The sequence below is a fragment of the Hemiscyllium ocellatum genome, chromosome 35 (genome assembly GCF_020745735.1).
Source record: "Hemiscyllium ocellatum isolate sHemOce1 chromosome 35, sHemOce1.pat.X.cur, whole genome shotgun sequence".
NCBI classification, from domain to species: Eukaryota; Metazoa; Chordata; class Chondrichthyes; order Orectolobiformes; family Hemiscylliidae; genus Hemiscyllium; species Hemiscyllium ocellatum.
The window spans coordinates 14,393,149-14,408,814 of NC_083435.1; the positions used below are offsets into that span (position 1 = coordinate 14,393,149).

The following is a 15,666-nucleotide window of genomic DNA, read 5'->3' on the forward strand; positions in this document are numbered from 1 at the left end:
AGAAAAATTCTTCCAGAATCGCTTGCCCTTCATTCTGAGACTGTGACCCCTGGTTCTGGACGTCCCCAACATTGGGAACTGGTGAACTTTGAAGGGCTTATGCTCGAAACGTCGAATTCCCTATTCCTGAGATGCTGCCTGGCCTGCTGTGCTTTGACCAGCAACACATTTTCAGCTGGGATCCCTCAGTGCCGAGCATGGATCTGCATGGGTTTCTCTTCAGAAGGGTCGGTGTGGACCTGTCCGTCTGAATGGCCTGCTTCCACACTGTGGTGATTCTATGGTGCCAACAGTGTAGGTGGAGTTCCTGCACGTGCTTTCTCAAGCTTGCCTCTGTGTTGACCTTCATGTTAACCCAGCCACTGGGCTTTGTCCTTCTATCGAGAAGAGCAGACAATGCCACTCAGATGACTTGGACTTTCCACTGTGGGTGTAGTACAGCCTGCCAGCAGCAGGGGACGGTGTTGCGTCACCTTAATCGCAGGATCAGGTCCAAACTCTGAGGGGGAGTGACCCCTTTTTGATTGGAGGGAGGGAGGAAGCGGGGAAACCTGACATTCATTTGTCGCTACCGGTTGCTTAAAGGTTTTCATTTGCACTCCGTTTGCGTGGGAGTTATATGCCCACCGACGGGACGAAGTAACAACAAAATCAGAATGGGAAACAGAAATTGCTGGAGAAAGTCAGCATCTGGAGTGGGGGAAGAAAGCAGTCAACGTTTGTGGTCCAGTGACGCTTCTCCAGAACGGCAGTTTTGATTGGTGGTCAAAAAGCAGGAAGTCTCAAATGGATGAAAGGACAAGTTTGCCAGGGAGAGCAGAATCGAGACTACGACATGTTTGGTTTGTTGGCAAGAGCAGGCCGCTCGGACATGTGAATGCACGCCTTTGGAGCAAACGGGACTTGAATTGGGCACTCCTGCATTGAGATATGGTGCGTGCCTCTCAAAATGCCGCCGACTCCCCGGCGGGGAATTGAACCCCGGTCTCCCGCGTGACAGGCGGGGATACTAACCACTATACTACCGAGGATTGCACGGCTTTGCTCTCTGCGACAGGGGTATTAGATAGAATGTGCTTATGTGTAATCTTGATTTGTTGTCAATTTGAGTTTTTCTTTAGATCATCTTCTACCTCTGTGGAGATGATTAAGATATCAGTTATTGTTGTTTTCATGTTTTATTCTGTGAATATCTATCTTTCAAGTAATCCGCCGCTGCTGTAAAACAGCCTTTTCGTTGTGCCCTACCATCTGTGTTAAACTTGGTCCGCTGCTGATCCACGCGCTCTCCCGTTACCTGCTTCTGACAAACTGATTCATACGCTGGCCTGGAATACAGCACAAATCCAGCAGCCTGGCTTCAATTCCCGCTGCCAAATGGACTCAACATGAAAGATTGCCCTTTTCAAGCTCGTCCCCTCAGCTTCAACTCCCACCCATCAATCGCTCCCTCATCAGAGAGCAGTGCTCCTGGAGGACGGTGGTGACTTTACTGCACGCTGCATCAGCTCCACTGTAAACGTCGAAACACTTTGCCAACAATTTCTTGATGTTTATAAAATCATGAGGACGAACAGTTAATCGCAGGTTTACTTCCAACTCACGTCAGTCTCTGAGCCATGCGTTCAACATGGAAACATAGAAAAGAAGTGCAGGAGTAGGCCATTCAGCCCTTCAAGTCAGGCAGCATCCGAGGAGCAGGAAAATCAGGATGCTGCCTGACTTGCTTTGTTTTTCCAGCACCACTCCAATCGAGACTCTGATTTCCAGCAACTGCACTCCTCACTCGTTCCATTCAGCCCTTCGAGACATCACCACCATTCAAGATCATCATGACTGAACATGCCATTTCAGTGACCACTCCAGCTTCCTCTCCGTACCCCTGGATCACTTTAGCTGCAAGTTCCACGTCCGGCTCGCTATTGAACGTATCTCCCAAACCGTCTTAACCGCATCTTCCTGTGGGAGACAAGTCCACAGGCTCACCACTCTCTGAGAGAAAAATTCTTCCAGAATCGCTTGCCCTTCATTCTGAGACTGTGACCCCTGGTTCTGGACGTCCCCAACATTGGGAACTGGTGAACTTTGAAGGGCTTATGCTCGAAACGTCGAATTCCCTATTCCTGAGATGCTGCCTGGCCTGCTGTGCTTTGACCAGCAACACATTTTCAGCTGGGATCCCTCAGTGCCGAGCATGGATCTGCATGGGTTTCTCTTCAGAAGGGTCGGTGTGGACCTGTCCGTCTGAATGGCCTGCTTCCACACTGTGGTGATTCTATGGTGCCAACAGTGTAGGTGGAGTTCCTGCACGTGCTTTCTCAAGCTTGCCTCTGTGTTGACCTTCATGTTAACCCAGCCACTGGGCTTTGTCCTTCTATCGAGAAGAGCAGACAATGCCACTCAGATGACTTGGACTTTCCACTGTGGGTGTAGTACAGCCTGCCAGCAGCAGGGGACGGTGTTGCGTCACCTTAATCGCAGGATCAGGTCCAAACTCTGAGGGGGAGTGACCCCTTTTTGATTGGAGGGAGGGAGGAAGCGGGGAAACCTGACATTCATTTGTCGCTACCGGTTGCTTAAAGGTTTTCATTTGCACTCCGTTTGCGTGGGAGTTATATGCCCACCGACGGGACGAAGTAACAACAAAATCAGAATGGGAAACAGAAATTGCTGGAGAAAGTCAGCATCTGGAGTGGGGGAAGAAAGCAGTCAACGTTTGTGGTCCAGTGACGCTTCTCCAGAACGGCAGTTTTGATTGGTGGTCAAAAAGCAGGAAGTCTCAAATGGATGAAAGGACAAGTTTGCCAGGGAGAGCAGAATCGAGACTACGACATGTTTGGTTTGTTGGCAAGAGCAGGCCGCTCGGACATGTGAATGCACGCCTTTGGAGCAAACGGGACTTGAATTGGGCACTCCTGCATTGAGATATGGTGCGTGCCTCTCAAAATGCCGCCGACTCCCCGGCGGGGAATTGAACCCCGGTCTCCCGCGTGACAGGCGGGGATACTAACCACTATACTACCGAGGATTGCACGGCTTTGCGCTCTGCGACATGGGTATTAGATAGAATGTGCTTATGTGTAATCTTGATTTGTTGTCAATTTGAGTTTTTCTTTAGATCATCTTCTACCTCTGTGGAGATGATTAAGATATCAGTTATTGTTGTTTTCATGTTTTATTCTGTGAATATCTATCTTTCAAGTAATCCGCCGCTGCTGTAAAACAGCCTTTTCGTTGTGCCCTACCATCTGTGTTAAACTTGGTCCGCTGCTGATCCACGCGCTCTCCCGTTACCTGCTTCTGACAAACTGATTCATACGCTGGCCTGGAATACAGCACAAATCCAGCAGCCTGGCTTCAATTCCCGCTGCCAAATGGACTCAACATGAAAGATTGCCCTTTTCAAGCTCGTCCCCTCAGCTTCAACTCCCACCCATCAATCGCTCCCTCATCAGAGAGCAGTGCTCCTGGAGGACGGTGGTGACTTTACTGCACGCTGCATCAGCTCCACTGTAAACGTCGAAACACTTTGCCAACAATTTCTTGATGTTTATAAAATCATGAGGACGAACAGTTAATCGCAGGTTTACTTCCAACTCACGTCAGTCTCTGAGCCATGCGTTCAACATGGAAACATAGAAAAGAAGTGCAGGAGTAGGCCATTCAGCCCTTCAAGTCAGGCAGCATCCGAGGAGCAGGAAAATCAGGATGCTGCCTGACTTGCTTTGTTTTTCCAGCACCACTCCAATCGAGACTCTGATTTCCAGCAACTGCACTCCTCACTCGTTCCATTCAGCCCTTCGAGACATCACCACCATTCAAGATCATCATGACTGAACATGCCATTTCAGTGACCACTCCAGCTTCCTCTCCGTACCCCTGGATCACTTTAGCTGCAAGTTCCACGTCCGGCTCGCTATTGAACGTATCTCCCAAACCGTCTTAACCGCATCTTCCTGTGGGAGACAAGTCCACAGGCTCACCACTCTCTGAGAGAAAAATTCTTCCAGAATCGCTTGCCCTTCATTCTGAGACTGTGACCCCTGGTTCTGGACGTCCCCAACATTGGGAACTGGTGAACTTTGAAGGGCTTATGCTCGAAACGTCGAATTCCCTATTCCTGAGATGCTGCCTGGCCTGCTGTGCTTTGACCAGCAACACATTTTCAGCTGGGATCCCTCAGTGCCGAGCATGGATCTGCATGGGTTTCTCTTCAGAAGGGTCGGTGTGGACCTGTCCGTCTGAATGGCCTGCTTCCACACTGTGGTGATTCTATGGTGCCAACAGTGTAGGTGGAGTTCCTGCACGTGCTTTCTCAAGCTTGCCTCTGTGTTGACCTTCATGTTAACCCAGCCACTGGGCTTTGTCCTTCTATCGAGAAGAGCAGACAATGCCACTCAGATGACTTGGACTTTCCACTGTGGGTGTAGTACAGCCTGCCAGCAGCAGGGGACGGTGTTGCGTCACCTTAATCGCAGGATCAGGTCCAAACTCTGAGGGGGAGTGACCCCTTTTTGATTGGAGGGAGGGAGGAAGCGGGGAAACCTGACATTCATTTGTCGCTACCGGTTGCTTAAAGGTTTTCATTTGCACTCCGTTTGCGTGGGAGTTATATGCCCACCGACGGGACGAAGTAACAACAAAATCAGAATGGGAAACAGAAATTGCTGGAGAAAGTCAGCATCTGGAGTGGGGGAAGAAAGCAGTCAACGTTTGTGGTCCAGTGACGCTTCTCCAGAACGGCAGTTTTGATTGGTGGTCAAAAAGCAGGAAGTCTCAAATGGATGAAAGGACAAGTTTGCCAGGGAGAGCAGAATCGAGACTACGACATGTTTGGTTTGTTGGCAAGAGCAGGCCGCTCGGACATGTGAATGCACGCCTTTGGAGCAAACGGGACTTGAATTGGGCACTCCTGCATTGAGATATGGTGCGTGCCTCTCAAAATGCCGCCGACTCCCCGGCGGGGAATTGAACCCCGGTCTCCCGCGTGACAGGCGGGGATACTAACCACTATACTACCGAGGATTGCACGGCTTTGCGCTCTGCGACATGGGTATTAGATAGAATGTGCTTATGTGTAATCTTGATTTGTTGTCAATTTGAGTTTTTCTTTAGATCATCTTCTACCTCTGTGGAGATGATTAAGATATCAGTTATTGTTGTTTTCATGTTTTATTCTGTGAATATCTATCTTTCAAGTAATCCGCCGCTGCTGTAAAACAGCCTTTTCGTTGTGCCCTACCATCTGTGTTAAACTTGGTCCGCTGCTGATCCACGCGCTCTCCCGTTACCTGCTTCTGACAAACTGATTCATACGCTGGCCTGGAATACAGCACAAATCCAGCAGCCTGGCTTCAATTCCCGCTGCCAAATGGACTCAACATGAAAGATTGCCCTTTTCAAGCTCGTCCCCTCAGCTTCAACTCCCACCCATCAATCGCTCCCTCATCAGAGAGCAGTGCTCCTGGAGGACGGTGGTGACTTTACTGCACGCTGCATCAGCTCCACTGTAAACGTCGAAACACTTTGCCAACAATTTCTTGATGTTTATAAAATCATGAGGACGAACAGTTAATCGCAGGTTTACTTCCAACTCACGTCAGTCTCTGAGCCATGCGTTCAACATGGAAACATAGAAAAGAAGTGCAGGAGTAGGCCATTCAGCCCTTCAAGTCAGGCAGCATCCGAGGAGCAGGAAAATCAGGATGCTGCCTGACTTGCTTTGTTTTTCCAGCACCACTCCAATCGAGACTCTGATTTCCAGCAACTGCACTCCTCACTCGTTCCATTCAGCCCTTCGAGACATCACCACCATTCAAGATCATCATGACTGAACATGCCATTTCAGTGACCACTCCAGCTTCCTCTCCGTACCCCTGGATCACTTTAGCTGCAAGTTCCACGTCCGGCTCGCTATTGAACGTATCTCCCAAACCGTCTTAACCGCATCTTCCTGTGGGAGACAAGTCCACAGGCTCACCACTCTCTGAGAGAAAAATTCTTCCAGAATCGCTTGCCCTTCATTCTGAGACTGTGACCCCTGGTTCTGGACGTCCCCAACATTGGGAACTGGTGAACTTTGAAGGGCTTATGCTCGAAACGTCGAATTCCCTATTCCTGAGATGCTGCCTGGCCTGCTGTGCTTTGACCAGCAACACATTTTCAGCTGGGATCCCTCAGTGCCGAGCATGGATCTGCATGGGTTTCTCTTCAGAAGGGTCGGTGTGGACCTGTCCGTCTGAATGGCCTGCTTCCACACTGTGGTGATTCTATGGTGCCAACAGTGTAGGTGGAGTTCCTGCACGTGCTTTCTCAAGCTTGCCTCTGTGTTGACCTTCATGTTAACCCAGCCACTGGGCTTTGTCCTTCTATCGAGAAGAGCAGACAATGCCACTCAGATGACTTGGACTTTCCACTGTGGGTGTAGTACAGCCTGCCAGCAGCAGGGGACGGTGTTGCGTCACCTTAATCGCAGGATCAGGTCCAAACTCTGAGGGGGAGTGACCCCTTTTTGATTGGAGGGAGGGAGGAAGCGGGGAAACCTGACATTCATTTGTCGCTACCGGTTGCTTAAAGGTTTTCATTTGCACTCCGTTTGCGTGGGAGTTATATGCCCACCGACGGGACGAAGTAACAACAAAATCAGAATGGGAAACAGAAATTGCTGGAGAAAGTCAGCATCTGGAGTGGGGGAAGAAAGCAGTCAACGTTTGTGGTCCAGTGACGCTTCTCCAGAACGGCAGTTTTGATTGGTGGTCAAAAAGCAGGAAGTCTCAAATGGATGAAAGGACAAGTTTGCCAGGGAGAGCAGAATCGAGACTACGACATGTTTGGTTTGTTGGCAAGAGCAGGCCGCTCGGACATGTGAATGCACGCCTTTGGAGCAAACGGGACTTGAATTGGGCACTCCTGCATTGAGATATGGTGCGTGCCTCTCAAAATGCCGCCGACTCCCCGGCGGGGAATTGAACCCCGGTCTCCCGCGTGACAGGCGGGGATACTAACCACTATACTACCGAGGATTGCACGGCTTTGCGCTCTGCGACATGGGTATTAGATAGAATGTGCTTATGTGTAATCTTGATTTGTTGTCAATTTGAGTTTTTCTTTAGATCATCTTCTACCTCTGTGGAGATGATTAAGATATCAGTTATTGTTGTTTTCATGTTTTATTCTGTGAATATCTATCTTTCAAGTAATCCGCCGCTGCTGTAAAACAGCCTTTTCGTTGTGCCCTACCATCTGTGTTAAACTTGGTCCGCTGCTGATCCACGCGCTCTCCCGTTACCTGCTTCTGACAAACTGATTCATACGCTGGCCTGGAATACAGCACAAATCCAGCAGCCTGGCTTCAATTCCCGCTGCCAAATGGACTCAACATGAAAGATTGCCCTTTTCAAGCTCGTCCCCTCAGCTTCAACTCCCACCCATCAATCGCTCCCTCATCAGAGAGCAGTGCTCCTGGAGGACGGTGGTGACTTTACTGCACGCTGCATCAGCTCCACTGTAAACGTCGAAACACTTTGCCAACAATTTCTTGATGTTTATAAAATCATGAGGACGAACAGTTAATCGCAGGTTTACTTCCAACTCACGTCAGTCTCTGAGCCATGCGTTCAACATGGAAACATAGAAAAGAAGTGCAGGAGTAGGCCATTCAGCCCTTCAAGTCAGGCAGCATCCGAGGAGCAGGAAAATCAGGATGCTGCCTGACTTGCTTTGTTTTTCCAGCACCACTCCAATCGAGACTCTGATTTCCAGCAACTGCACTCCTCACTCGTTCCATTCAGCCCTTCGAGACATCATCACCACCATTCAAGATCATCATGACTGAACATGCCATTTCAGTGACCACTCCAGCTTCCTCTCCGTACCCCTGGATCACTTTAGCTGCAAGTTCCACGTCCGGCTCGCTATTGAACGTATCTCCCAAACCGTCTTAACCGCATCTTCCTGTGGGAGACAAGTCCACAGGCTCACCACTCTCTGAGAGAAAAATTCTTCCAGAATCGCTTGCCCTTCATTCTGAGACTGTGACCCCTGGTTCTGGACGTCCCCAACATTGGGAACTGGTGAACTTTGAAGGGCTTATGCTCGAAACGTCGAATTCCCTATTCCTGAGATGCTGCCTGGCCTGCTGTGCTTTGACCAGCAACACATTTTCAGCTGGGATCCCTCAGTGCCGAGCATGGATCTGCATGGGTTTCTCTTCAGAAGGGTCGGTGTGGACCTGTCCGTCTGAATGGCCTGCTTCCACACTGTGGTGATTCTATGGTGCCAACAGTGTAGGTGGAGTTCCTGCACGTGCTTTCTCAAGCTTGCCTCTGTGTTGACCTTCATGTTAACCCAGCCACTGGGCTTTGTCCTTCTATCGAGAAGAGCAGACAATGCCACTCAGATGACTTGGACTTTCCACTGTGGGTGTAGTACAGCCTGCCAGCAGCAGGGGACGGTGTTGCGTCACCTTAATCGCAGGATCAGGTCCAAACTCTGAGGGGGAGTGACCCCTTTTTGATTGGAGGGAGGGAGGAAGCGGGGAAACCTGACATTCATTTGTCGCTACCGGTTGCTTAAAGGTTTTCATTTGCACTCCGTTTGCGTGGGAGTTATATGCCCACCGACGGGACGAAGTAACAACAAAATCAGAATGGGAAACAGAAATTGCTGGAGAAAGTCAGCATCTGGAGTGGGGGAAGAAAGCAGTCAACGTTTGTGGTCCAGTGACGCTTCTCCAGAACGGCAGTTTTGATTGGTGGTCAAAAAGCAGGAAGTCTCAAATGGATGAAAGGACAAGTTTGCCAGGGAGAGCAGAATCGAGACTACGACATGTTTGGTTTGTTGGCAAGAGCAGGCCGCTCGGACATGTGAATGCACGCCTTTGGAGCAAACGGGACTTGAATTGGGCACTCCTGCATTGAGATATGGTGCGTGCCTCTCAAAATGCCGCCGACTCCCCGGCGGGGAATTGAACCCCGGTCTCCCGCGTGACAGGCGGGGATACTAACCACTATACTACCGAGGATTGCACGGCTTTGCGCTCTGCGACATGGGTATTAGATAGAATGTGCTTATGTGTAATCTTGATTTGTTGTCAATTTGAGTTTTTCTTTAGATCATCTTCTACCTCTGTGGAGATGATTAAGATATCAGTTATTGTTGTTTTCATGTTTTATTCTGTGAATATCTATCTTTCAAGTAATCCGCCGCTGCTGTAAAACAGCCTTTTCGTTGTGCCCTACCATCTGTGTTAAACTTGGTCCGCTGCTGATCCACGCGCTCTCCCGTTACCTGCTTCTGACAAACTGATTCATACGCTGGCCTGGAATACAGCACAAATCCAGCAGCCTGGCTTCAATTCCCGCTGCCAAATGGACTCAACATGAAAGATTGCCCTTTTCAAGCTCGTCCCCTCAGCTTCAACTCCCACCCATCAATCGCTCCCTCATCAGAGAGCAGTGCTCCTGGAGGACGGTGGTGACTTTACTGCACGCTGCATCAGCTCCACTGTAAACGTCGAAACACTTTGCCAACAATTTCTTGATGTTTATAAAATCATGAGGACGAACAGTTAATCGCAGGTTTACTTCCAACTCACGTCAGTCTCTGAGCCATGCGTTCAACATGGAAACATAGAAAAGAAGTGCAGGAGTAGGCCATTCAGCCCTTCAAGTCAGGCAGCATCCGAGGAGCAGGAAAATCAGGATGCTGCCTGACTTGCTTTGTTTTTCCAGCACCACTCCAATCGAGACTCTGATTTCCAGCAACTGCACTCCTCACTCGTTCCATTCAGCCCTTCGAGACATCATCACCACCATTCAAGATCATCATGACTGAACATGCCATTTCAGTGACCACTCCAGCTTCCTCTCCGTACCCCTGGATCACTTTAGCTGCAAGTTCCACGTCCGGCTCGCTATTGAACGTATCTCCCAAACCGTCTTAACCGCATCTTCCTGTGGGAGACAAGTCCACAGGCTCACCACTCTCTGAGAGAAAAATTCTTCCAGAATCGCTTGCCCTTCATTCTGAGACTGTGACCCCTGGTTCTGGACGTCCCCAACATTGGGAACTGGTGAACTTTGAAGGGCTTATGCTCGAAACGTCGAATTCCCTATTCCTGAGATGCTGCCTGGCCTGCTGTGCTTTGACCAGCAACACATTTTCAGCTGGGATCCCTCAGTGCCGAGCATGGATCTGCATGGGTTTCTCTTCAGAAGGGTCGGTGTGGACCTGTCCGTCTGAATGGCCTGCTTCCACACTGTGGTGATTCTATGGTGCCAACAGTGTAGGTGGAGTTCCTGCACGTGCTTTCTCAAGCTTGCCTCTGTGTTGACCTTCATGTTAACCCAGCCACTGGGCTTTGTCCTTCTATCGAGAAGAGCAGACAATGCCACTCAGATGACTTGGACTTTCCACTGTGGGTGTAGTACAGCCTGCCAGCAGCAGGGGACGGTGTTGCGTCACCTTAATCGCAGGATCAGGTCCAAACTCTGAGGGGGAGTGACCCCTTTTTGATTGGAGGGAGGGAGGAAGCGGGGAAACCTGACATTCATTTGTCGCTACCGGTTGCTTAAAGGTTTTCATTTGCACTCCGTTTGCGTGGGAGTTATATGCCCACCGACGGGACGAAGTAACAACAAAATCAGAATGGGAAACAGAAATTGCTGGAGAAAGTCAGCATCTGGAGTGGGGGAAGAAAGCAGTCAACGTTTGTGGTCCAGTGACGCTTCTCCAGAACGGCAGTTTTGATTGGTGGTCAAAAAGCAGGAAGTCTCAAATGGATGAAAGGACAAGTTTGCCAGGGAGAGCAGAATCGAGACTACGACATGTTTGGTTTGTTGGCAAGAGCAGGCCGCTCGGACATGTGAATGCACGCCTTTGGAGCAAACGGGACTTGAATTGGGCACTCCTGCATTGAGATATGGTGCGTGCCTCTCAAAATGCCGCCGACTCCCCGGCGGGGAATTGAACCCCGGTCTCCCGCGTGACAGGCGGGGATACTAACCACTATACTACCGAGGATTGCACGGCTTTGCGCTCTGCGACATGGGTATTAGATAGAATGTGCTTATGTGTAATCTTGATTTGTTGTCAATTTGAGTTTTTCTTTAGATCATCTTCTACCTCTGTGGAGATGATTAAGATATCAGTTATTGTTGTTTTCATGTTTTATTCTGTGAATATCTATCTTTCAAGTAATCCGCCGCTGCTGTAAAACAGCCTTTTCGTTGTGCCCTACCATCTGTGTTAAACTTGGTCCGCTGCTGATCCACGCGCTCTCCCGTTACCTGCTTCTGACAAACTGATTCATACGCTGGCCTGGAATACAGCACAAATCCAGCAGCCTGGCTTCAATTCCCGCTGCCAAATGGACTCAACATGAAAGATTGCCCTTTTCAAGCTCGTCCCCTCAGCTTCAACTCCCACCCATCAATCGCTCCCTCATCAGAGAGCAGTGCTCCTGGAGGACGGTGGTGACTTTACTGCACGCTGCATCAGCTCCACTGTAAACGTCGAAACACTTTGCCAACAATTTCTTGATGTTTATAAAATCATGAGGACGAACAGTTAATCGCAGGTTTACTTCCAACTCACGTCAGTCTCTGAGCCATGCGTTCAACATGGAAACATAGAAAAGAAGTGCAGGAGTAGGCCATTCAGCCCTTCAAGTCAGGCAGCATCCGAGGAGCAGGAAAATCAGGATGCTGCCTGACTTGCTTTGTTTTTCCAGCACCACTCCAATCGAGACTCTGATTTCCAGCAACTGCACTCCTCACTCGTTCCATTCAGCCCTTCGAGACATCATCACCACCATTCAAGATCATCATGACTGAACATGCCATTTCAGTGACCACTCCAGCTTCCTCTCCGTACCCCTGGATCACTTTAGCTGCAAGTTCCACGTCCGGCTCGCTATTGAACGTATCTCCCAAACCGTCTTAACCGCATCTTCCTGTGGGAGACAAGTCCACAGGCTCACCACTCTCTGAGAGAAAAATTCTTCCAGAATCGCTTGCCCTTCATTCTGAGACTGTGACCCCTGGTTCTGGACGTCCCCAACATTGGGAACTGGTGAACTTTGAAGGGCTTATGCTCGAAACGTCGAATTCCCTATTCCTGAGATGCTGCCTGGCCTGCTGTGCTTTGACCAGCAACACATTTTCAGCTGGGATCCCTCAGTGCCGAGCATGGATCTGCATGGGTTTCTCTTCAGAAGGGTCGGTGTGGACCTGTCCGTCTGAATGGCCTGCTTCCACACTGTGGTGATTCTATGGTGCCAACAGTGTAGGTGGAGTTCCTGCACGTGCTTTCTCAAGCTTGCCTCTGTGTTGACCTTCATGTTAACCCAGCCACTGGGCTTTGTCCTTCTATCGAGAAGAGCAGACAATGCCACTCAGATGACTTGGACTTTCCACTGTGGGTGTAGTACAGCCTGCCAGCAGCAGGGGACGGTGTTGCGTCACCTTAATCGCAGGATCAGGTCCAAACTCTGAGGGGGAGTGACCCCTTTTTGATTGGAGGGAGGGAGGAAGCGGGGAAACCTGACATTCATTTGTCGCTACCGGTTGCTTAAAGGTTTTCATTTGCACTCCGTTTGCGTGGGAGTTATATGCCCACCGACGGGACGAAGTAACAACAAAATCAGAATGGGAAACAGAAATTGCTGGAGAAAGTCAGCATCTGGAGTGGGGGAAGAAAGCAGTCAACGTTTGTGGTCCAGTGACGCTTCTCCAGAACGGCAGTTTTGATTGGTGGTCAAAAAGCAGGAAGTCTCAAATGGATGAAAGGACAAGTTTGCCAGGGAGAGCAGAATCGAGACTACGACATGTTTGGTTTGTTGGCAAGAGCAGGCCGCTCGGACATGTGAATGCACGCCTTTGGAGCAAACGGGACTTGAATTGGGCACTCCTGCATTGAGATATGGTGCGTGCCTCTCAAAATGCCGCCGACTCCCCGGCGGGGAATTGAACCCCGGTCTCCCGCGTGACAGGCGGGGATACTAACCACTATACTACCGAGGATTGCACGGCTTTGCGCTCTGCGACATGGGTATTAGATAGAATGTGCTTATGTGTAATCTTGATTTGTTGTCAATTTGAGTTTTTCTTTAGATCATCTTCTACCTCTGTGGAGATGATTAAGATATCAGTTATTGTTGTTTTCATGTTTTATTCTGTGAATATCTATCTTTCAAGTAATCCGCCGCTGCTGTAAAACAGCCTTTTCGTTGTGCCCTACCATCTGTGTTAAACTTGGTCCGCTGCTGATCCACGCGCTCTCCCGTTACCTGCTTCTGACAAACTGATTCATACGCTGGCCTGGAATACAGCACAAATCCAGCAGCCTGGCTTCAATTCCCGCTGCCAAATGGACTCAACATGAAAGATTGCCCTTTTCAAGCTCGTCCCCTCAGCTTCAACTCCCACCCATCAATCGCTCCCTCATCAGAGAGCAGTGCTCCTGGAGGACGGTGGTGACTTTACTGCACGCTGCATCAGCTCCACTGTAAACGTCGAAACACTTTGCCAACAATTTCTTGATGTTTATAAAATCGTGAGGACGAACAGTTAATCGCAGGTTTACTTCCAACTCACGTCAGTCTCTGAGCCATGCGTTCAACATGGAAACATAGAAAAGAAGTGCAGGAGTAGGCCATTCAGCCCTTCAAGTCAGGCAGCATCCGAGGAGCAGGAAAATCAGGATGCTGCCTGACTTGCTTTGTTTTTCCAGCACCACTCCAATCGAGACTCTGATTTCCAGCAACTGCACTCCTCACTCGTTCCATTCAGCCCTTCGAGACATCATCACCACCATTCAAGATCATCATGACTGAACATGCCATTTCAGTGACCACTCCAGCTTCCTCTCCGTACCCCTGGATCACTTTAGCTGCAAGTTCCACGTCCGGCTCGCTATTGAACGTATCTCCCAAACCGTCTTAACCGCATCTTCCTGTGGGAGACAAGTCCACAGGCTCACCACTCTCTGAGAGAAAAATTCTTCCAGAATCGCTTGCCCTTCATTCTGAGACTGTGACCCCTGGTTCTGGACGTCCCCAACATTGGGAACTGGTGAACTTTGAAGGGCTTATGCTCGAAACGTCGAATTCCCTATTCCTGAGATGCTGCCTGGCCTGCTGTGCTTTGACCAGCAACACATTTTCAGCTGGGATCCCTCAGTGCCGAGCATGGATCTGCATGGGTTTCTCTTCAGAAGGGTCGGTGTGGACCTGTCCGTCTGAATGGCCTGCTTCCACACTGTGGTGATTCTATGGTGCCAACAGTGTAGGTGGAGTTCCTGCACGTGCTTTCTCAAGCTTGCCTCTGTGTTGACCTTCATGTTAACCCAGCCACTGGGCTTTGTCCTTCTATCGAGAAGAGCAGACAATGCCACTCAGATGACTTGGACTTTCCACTGTGGGTGTAGTACAGCCTGCCAGCAGCAGGGGACGGTGTTGCGTCACCTTAATCGCAGGATCAGGTCCAAACTCTGAGGGGGAGTGACCCCTTTTTGATTGGAGGGAGGGAGGAAGCGGGGAAACCTGACATTCATTTGTCGCTACCGGTTGCTTAAAGGTTTTCATTTGCACTCCGTTTGCGTGGGAGTTATATGCCCACCGACGGGACGAAGTAACAACAAAATCAGAATGGGAAACAGAAATTGCTGGAGAAAGTCAGCATCTGGAGTGGGGGAAGAAAGCAGTCAACGTTTGTGGTCCAGTGACGCTTCTCCAGAACGGCAGTTTTGATTGGTGGTCAAAAAGCAGGAAGTCTCAAATGGATGAAAGGACAAGTTTGCCAGGGAGAGCAGAATCGAGACTACGACATGTTTGGTTTGTTGGCAAGAGCAGGCCGCTCGGACATGTGAATGCACGCCTTTGGAGCAAACGGGACTTGAATTGGGCACTCCTGCATTGAGATATGGTGCGTGCCTCTCAAAATGCCGCCGACTCCCCGGCGGGGAATTGAACCCCGGTCTCCCGCGTGACAGGCGGGGATACTAACCACTATACTACCGAGGATTGCACGGCTTTGCGCTCTGCGACATGGGTATTAGATAGAATGTGCTTATGTGTAATCTTGATTTGTTGTCAATTTGAGTTTTTCTTTAGATCATCTTCTACCTCTGTGGAGATGATTAAGATATCAGTTATTGTTGTTTTCATGTTTTATTCTGTGAATATCTATCTTTCAAGTAATCCGCCGCTGCTGTAAAACAGCCTTTTCGTTGTGCCCTACCATCTGTGTTAAACTTGGTCCGCTGCTGATCCACGCGCTCTCCCGTTACCTGCTTCTGACAAACTGATTCATACGCTGGCCTGGAATACAGCACAAATCCAGCAGCCTGGCTTCAATTCCCGCTGCCAAATGGACTCAACATGAAAGATTGCCCTTTTCAAGCTCGTCCCCTCAGCTTCAACTCCCACCCATCAATCGCTCCCTCATCAGAGAGCAGTGCTCCTGGAGGACGGTGGTGACTTTACTGCACGCTGCATCAGCTCCACTGTAAACGTCGAAACACTTTGCCAACAATTTCTTGATGTTTATAAAATCATGAGGACGAACAGTTAATCGCAGGTTTACTTCCAACTCACGTCAGTCTCTGAGCCATGCGTTCAACATGGAAACATAGAAAAGAAGTGCAGGAGTAGGCCATTCAGCCCTT

General features: G+C 49.6%; 8 non-coding genes across 8 annotated transcripts; all 8 read right to left on the reverse strand.

The window, feature by feature from the left end:
* Nucleotides 1-959: 959 nt before the first annotated feature.
* Nucleotides 960-1,031, reverse strand: trnad-guc (transfer RNA aspartic acid (anticodon GUC)). The gene has a single exon. It is a non-coding gene; the product is annotated as a tRNA-Asp (tRNA).
* Nucleotides 1,032-2,956: 1,925 nt separating this feature from the next.
* On the reverse strand, nucleotides 2,957-3,028 carry trnad-guc (transfer RNA aspartic acid (anticodon GUC)). The gene has a single exon. It is a non-coding gene; the product is annotated as a tRNA-Asp (tRNA).
* Nucleotides 3,029-4,953: 1,925 nt separating this feature from the next.
* trnad-guc (transfer RNA aspartic acid (anticodon GUC)) lies at nucleotides 4,954-5,025 on the reverse strand. The gene has a single exon. It is a non-coding gene; the product is annotated as a tRNA-Asp (tRNA).
* A 1,925-nt stretch (nucleotides 5,026-6,950) lies between these two features.
* Nucleotides 6,951-7,022, reverse strand: trnad-guc (transfer RNA aspartic acid (anticodon GUC)). Its single transcript has one exon. It is a non-coding gene; the product is annotated as a tRNA-Asp (tRNA).
* Nucleotides 7,023-8,950: 1,928 nt separating this feature from the next.
* On the reverse strand, nucleotides 8,951-9,022 carry trnad-guc (transfer RNA aspartic acid (anticodon GUC)). The gene has a single exon. It is a non-coding gene; the product is annotated as a tRNA-Asp (tRNA).
* A 1,928-nt stretch (nucleotides 9,023-10,950) lies between these two features.
* On the reverse strand, nucleotides 10,951-11,022 carry trnad-guc (transfer RNA aspartic acid (anticodon GUC)). The gene has a single exon. It is a non-coding gene; the product is annotated as a tRNA-Asp (tRNA).
* A 1,928-nt stretch (nucleotides 11,023-12,950) lies between these two features.
* trnad-guc (transfer RNA aspartic acid (anticodon GUC)) lies at nucleotides 12,951-13,022 on the reverse strand. The gene has a single exon. It is a non-coding gene; the product is annotated as a tRNA-Asp (tRNA).
* A 1,928-nt stretch (nucleotides 13,023-14,950) lies between these two features.
* Nucleotides 14,951-15,022, reverse strand: trnad-guc (transfer RNA aspartic acid (anticodon GUC)). Its single transcript has one exon. It is a non-coding gene; the product is annotated as a tRNA-Asp (tRNA).
* Nucleotides 15,023-15,666: the final 644 nt, after the last annotated feature.